The sequence below is a fragment of the Manis pentadactyla genome, chromosome 11 (assembly GCF_030020395.1).
Source record: "Manis pentadactyla isolate mManPen7 chromosome 11, mManPen7.hap1, whole genome shotgun sequence".
Lineage (NCBI taxonomy): Eukaryota > Metazoa > Chordata > Mammalia > Pholidota > Manidae > Manis > Manis pentadactyla.
Window position 1 is genome coordinate 108799073 of NC_080029.1, and position 6190 is coordinate 108805262.

A 6190-nucleotide genomic window follows, 5' to 3' on the forward strand; every position below is an offset into this window, starting at 1 on the left:
AGATGAGATGAGGTCATGAGGGTGAAGCCCTCATGAATGGGATCAGCTCCCCGTGAGAGCCGTGAGAGGGCTTCCCCTCTGCAGCGTGAGGACACAAGGACAAGCCAGCAGCAGGCAGGTCGGAAGAGGGCGTTCACCAGGACCCGACCCTGCTGGCATCTCCGTCTCGGACTCCCAGCCTCCAGAACGGTGAGAAATAAATATCTGTTGTTTATAAGCCACCAAGTGTATGCTGTTTGTTATAGCAGCCTGAGCTAAGACGTCATCTTACAGAAATCTAGGGTTTCAAAAAAAAAAAAGAGAAGAAAAACTCAAACCATCAAGCAAAGAAAGCTTGATGTTTGATGCACATGCATTTCTGTGTGTCCAATAGAAAAGTGCAATGTGGATGGAGCCACAAGAGGTCTGTGAGAGAGCTGGAATAAAAAGCTACAGGTATTAAATAAGATGGGATATAGCTATGATAAACAAGCATCTTCACTGTGAAAAGAATTCTAGATGTATATGCCTATCCTGTTAAAAAACAGACATTTGGTCAACAGTAAATCCAAAATGAATCTATTTAATGTAACTGCCAGAAAAGATAATGTAACATAGGCATTGTTAACAGCTGTTATACTCTGCATGAAGCAGAACCCACCCGACATCCACCTGCTATATGTACATTGCTTTCACTTCTAGAAGTTGTGCCTAAAAGAACCTATAACCTGTTCAAGACAAGTGACCACAGCAGTAGAGAAACTTAAGCCCTGCCATGTGAGGAATGACTCAAATTAAGGGGAAGATTTAGCTTAAAATATTGGGAGGGAAATTAGGGATCAAGGCAAGACAATAGTTGTTTTAAATTATGCAAAAGGCTTTGATGTGGAAGAATTGGTTTGTGTATACAACTCCAAGGAGAACAAGAACCAACAGTAGCAATAATAAGAGCAATAATACATTTTATTTTATTTTTTCTCAGTGCCAGATACTATGCTAAGTGCACTATATTCATTACCCCATTTAATTGTCACAATCTGAATATTAATGAGTGATAGTTACCAAGAAACAGATTTAAAGCCGACACACCGAAGAATATTCTAACAACTGGAGTCACCCAGAGGTGAAATAGGCAGCACTGGAAGATGTCAAGCGTCCTGTGACTGGATGTGACCAATTATGTGCTGGAAAACCCTAAGCAAGGGGATGCTGTTGAGAGAATTCAAGTATCAATGGGTAGTTGAGTTAGATCCTACTTCATCTCCCTTCTAGGACTCCCTAGAATCAAAAAGAAGATATAAACAAGGAAGGACTAACAAATGCTTTTAAATGAATGAAACAGACTAGGAGAAATAAAAATGTGTTTCAAAGAAAACGAGATGGCATTAATAGAAATCAAGACATTTCCAGTAACAGAAGGAATCCTCATCTGTCTGAGATGATTTCTTTCTGATCCTTCATGATGGCAAAAGTGATGGGGCAAATGAGTTCTGGGGGCCATGTGCATCCTCCCAGTTTTGTGGAAAAACTTCTGGTGGGGTGCTGGCTTCTCTGGATCCTTTCAGGATTTGACAGCTCCCAGATTCTAGAATCCAGCAGAAGGGAAGCCTCTAAAGCCCCATGGTTTCTAACCACTTCAAGCTGCTATTCCTCTTGTGATTAAAAGTGTGCACATGTCAAAATGGCCTCAGTTGCTCTATGAGGCAACAGCCTCATGTCCTTGGAAAGGACTTGGATAGTCCAAAAACCTCCTGGCAGCAAAGAAAACTTGGGGAAATGAATAAATCGGAACTCTTCAAAATGGTATGGGTGCGCCCGCTTCGGCAGCTCATATACTAAAATTGGAACGATACAGAGAAGATTAGCATGGGCACTGCACGAGGATGACACACAAATTCATGTAGCGTTCTATAAGGAAAGGAAAACTGTAGTGGGAGTATTTTGGATATTTAGGAAAAGACGTGATGGTGTCAAATTTTAGAAAACCATCTCCAATGCCCATCTGTGTGCTTCTTCCCTTTTGTGCATTCTTTAGCCTAAAGGGGCAATTGGATATACTTTCTAAGATGTGTTTCCCATAAGAGAGAGAGAAAGAGCGGAAGAAAGGGAACTTGAGAGAGTGGAGTGGAATATGGACAGGAGAGAGAGAAAAGAAAGGTTTATTCACAGACAGATGCAAGGGGTGTGGGGTTAGGCCCCCTTAAAGATAATAGGGGCTAATGGAGTGATTATACTTAGTGATTATACTTGGATAATAGGAATGTGGCAGCCGGTTCTACACGAAGCAGCTCGGAAGACAAGCAGAGGACACAACGTCAACTGTCACCAAACTTTGCTTCCTGCCTTCACTCAGAAACAGAGGAGGGAAAGGAGAGTTAATATCAGAAGTTAACATCAAAGAGCCTCCTAGACCACCCTTTTTTACCGAACTACTATTCCAGCACAGGACCTACCACCTTTTCACCAGGAAATACAGTGTGCTGGCCTGTGGTTCTGTCCTAAGAAGGCAGAACGCCCATTTGCTAAGTGATGTTTCTGGAAGAAAGTCTGCTCTTGAGAAGCAGCCACAGATGTGTGAAAATTCGGTACAGGCAGGAATCCTCTCAAAGCAGGTTTTCGGAGATCCCTTGCATAAAGCAGGTTTTTCCCTCCACGTAAACAACAATTTGTTTTACTTTGATAGGTCCTCCTGAATAATGATTCCATCACTAAACATCTGGCTTCTTCCTAGCAGATTAGGCCTCCAATGAGGAAAGTGTGTTTATAATTCTAATTTGAAACACAGCACATTAATATGCTGATTCTCATAATGTTTGCCTTAACCTGTTTGGAGAAATTATGACTACAAATATCTTGTACACAACACCTCTAACTACCAGCTTGTACAAACAACATAAGAGCTGGAGTGCCTCACCCAGACGATTGGAACCACTTCAGAGGCGATCATGATTAGTGCTTTGGCTGGAAGCCATATTTTACACATAAACTCAGCATCTGTCTCCGAGGTGTTGTCCCAGGCTAACAGACCCACCTCCATGTGACTAATAAGCACATTCGAGAGAGCCAGATGGTCTGCCGGGAAGAGCTCTGCCTTTTCCTGAGCTAGGCACACCGGAGGGAGGGAGCCCAAGCAGGCTCCAAGTCGTATTTCCTGGGGCTCCAGGTTCCTGCAATGCTGTGTGCAAACAGGCACCACTAAAAAAGAATGTAAATGAAGATGCTATTCATTATTTATGGCTGGCACTTTGCCATCCCCTCCTCCTCTGGGCAATGCCTGCCTGTAAGAACAGGAAAAACATCTGACAAGAGCTGGGCAACCCTGGAGGTGTGGAGCTGTTGAGCCGCAGTTTCTCCCCTTCTGCCGAGGATCCTGCAGGCTCAGCATTTCTGGCCCTCCGAACAGCTGAGCTTTTCACTTCCTCACAAAGCACCAGTTCCTCAGCCTCCACGTTTATACCAAGGGTGTTTATTTACAACCTAACCTAAAAAAGCAGACTTGCTGCTCAATTATCATTCATAGCCAAGTCCTTTGCCCCATGCCTGGGTACAAGAAAAGAGGGCAAAAAGCATCAGTTCTATACAGGGAAGAGTCTTCCAACCCAGTTCTAACCTAAACTGGCCAGAAGTTGCATCAAAAGAATGGCTCCTTTCTTTTAGGTGAGTGCCTATAAATCTTATGCTGTACAACTTAAATAGTTCAGAAGACTACATTATCTTTTGCTAACTGATTTTAAGTAACATGACAGCATGGATCATACATTATACTTATTCTGAATTTTTCCAAAGCACCAACCTAACACGGTGCCCAGGAGATCATTATTAAACTCTTCAACATGGTCAATTGTTTAAGTAAAAATTTTGCTTGATATAAAATGCATAACTTGACATTTTGAAGAATCAAATTTACCTCAGCACAAATTGCAAGAACTAAAGATTGCTGTTGCTAGGGATTGACACAGAGAAGCTCCGTCGAACCGTCATATCCCTTTTCAATCTCATCTGAAAGTCTTTTCCTTTCAGTGATATCATTCCAACTGTTACAAAAAAAAAATTAAACAGAGTAATGGACATGCCTGTATACTCGACGTCATGTGCCCAAGTAAGAGAATGAATGACAAGGCATCTATTAGAGTCTAAAGTGGAAATGAAGCAATTTCCCAAAAATAAGGTGTGCTGTTACCAGAAGGCACAAAAAAGGGCCAGGCCAACGAAACACATATCCTCTAAGCTGCTTTAGGAGAAAAAAAGTTATTCAAGGCTATGTTATTTTTTTTTATCATTTCAGATATTTGTGGCAACAAACAAGATCACTTCTACAACCCTGGGAAGTGGAGAGTTTGACTCCTGAAAGTGTTTACAGTCTTTCCTCAACCTTTCAGAAGTTGAGAATGTTTGCCATCCATCTAATAACACATTTCTGACATGTTTTGATTGCTGTTTCTACCACAATCAAAATTATACATACAAAGAATTTGAAAAGATAAATGGCTCTACCACATCCTTCCCTCCACTCCAATAAAACATTTACTATATATTTTAGTATTTTTCTCCATATTTCTGGTATAAGGTATAAGCTTTTTGCTTTGGTTTTCTTAGTCTTAGGCATTGTCTACTGACTTTCCCTACTGAAAACAGGTATCTTGCTTTCTCTCTGCCTCAACTCATCACGCAAACATACCACATATGGGTGTGCTTTGCAGTCTTTTCTTTGTAATCATAATTTTGGTTTGATCATTACTCAGTTTCACATTTTGATTATGGAAGTGCTATTCACTGCTGAGCCATGAAGTATATTACAATTATTTTTTCCCTTTCTTGTACAACTGTTTTCCCTAGAGTTGATACCTCTGTGGTTTTTTCATTTTCATTAGTTTTCTGGTTTAGTTTTTTTCTTTAGTATCATTAATCTACAATTACACGAGGAACATTATGTTTACTAGACTCCCCCCATCACCAAATCCCCCTCCACACCCCATCACAGTCACTGTCCATCAGTGTAGTAAGATGCTATAGAATCACTACTTGTCTTCTCTGTGATGTACAGCCCTCCCCATGCCCGCCCCCCTGACATTATACATGCTAATCATAGTGTCCCCTTTCTTTTTTTCCCCACCCCCTTATCCATCCCTTCCTACCCATCTTCCCCAGTCCCTTTCCCTTTGGTAACTGTTAGTCCATTCTTGGGTTCTGTTAGTCTGCTGCTGTTTTGCTCCTTCAGTCTTTTTCTTTGTTCTTATACTCCACAGATGAATGAAATCATTTGATACTTGTCTTTCTGTGTCTGGCTTATTTCACTGAGCATAATACCCTCTAGTTCCATCCATGTTGTTGCAAATGGTAGGATCTGTTTTTTTCTTATGGCTGAATAGTATTCCATTGTGTATATGTAACACATCTTCTTTATCCATTCATCTACTGATGGACACTTAGGTTGCTTCCATATCTTGGCTACTGTAAATAGTGCAGTGATAAACATAGGGGTGCATCTGTCTTTTTCAAACTGGAGTGCTGCATTCTTAGGGTAAATTCCTAGAAGTGGAATTCCTGAGTCAAATGGTATTTCTCTTTTGATCATTCTGAGGAACCTCCATACTGCTTTCTACAATGGTTGAACCAATTTACATTCCCACCAGCAGTGTAGGAGGGTTCCCCTTTCTCCACAACCACGCCAACATTTGTTGTTGTTTGTCTTTTTGATGATGGCAATCCTTACTGCTGTGAGGTGATATCTCATTGTGGTTTCAAATTTGCATTTCTCTGATGACAAGTGATGTGGAGCATCTTTTCATGTGTCTGTTGGCCATCTGAATTTCTTCTTTAGAGAACTGTCTATTCAGCAACTCTGCCCATTTTTTAATTGGATTATTTGCTTTTTGTTTGTTGAGGTGTGTGAGCTCTTTATATATTTTGGATGTCAACCCTTTATCGGATCTGTCATTTATGAATATATTCTCCCATACTGTAGAGTACCTTTTTGTTCTATTGATGGTGTCCTTTGCTGTACAGAAGCTTTTCAGCTTGATATAGTCCCACCTGCTCATTTTTGCCTTTGTTTCCCTTGCCCGGGGAGATATGTTCATGAAGAAGTCACTCATGTTTATGTCCATGAGATTTTTGCCTATGTTTTTTTCTAAGAGTTTTATGGTTTCATGACTTACATTCAGGTCTTTGATCCATTTTGAATTTACTTTTGTGTATGGGGTTAGACAGT

At 40.8% G+C, this 6190-nt stretch overlaps 1 non-coding gene across 1 annotated transcript; it reads left to right on the forward strand.

Moving 5' to 3' along the window:
* The first annotated feature begins 1788 nt into the window (after positions 1-1788).
* LOC118921360 (U6 spliceosomal RNA) lies at positions 1789-1897 on the forward strand. The gene has a single exon (XR_005028312.2). It is a non-coding gene; the product is annotated as a U6 spliceosomal RNA (small nuclear RNA).
* Positions 1898-6190: the final 4293 nt, after the last annotated feature.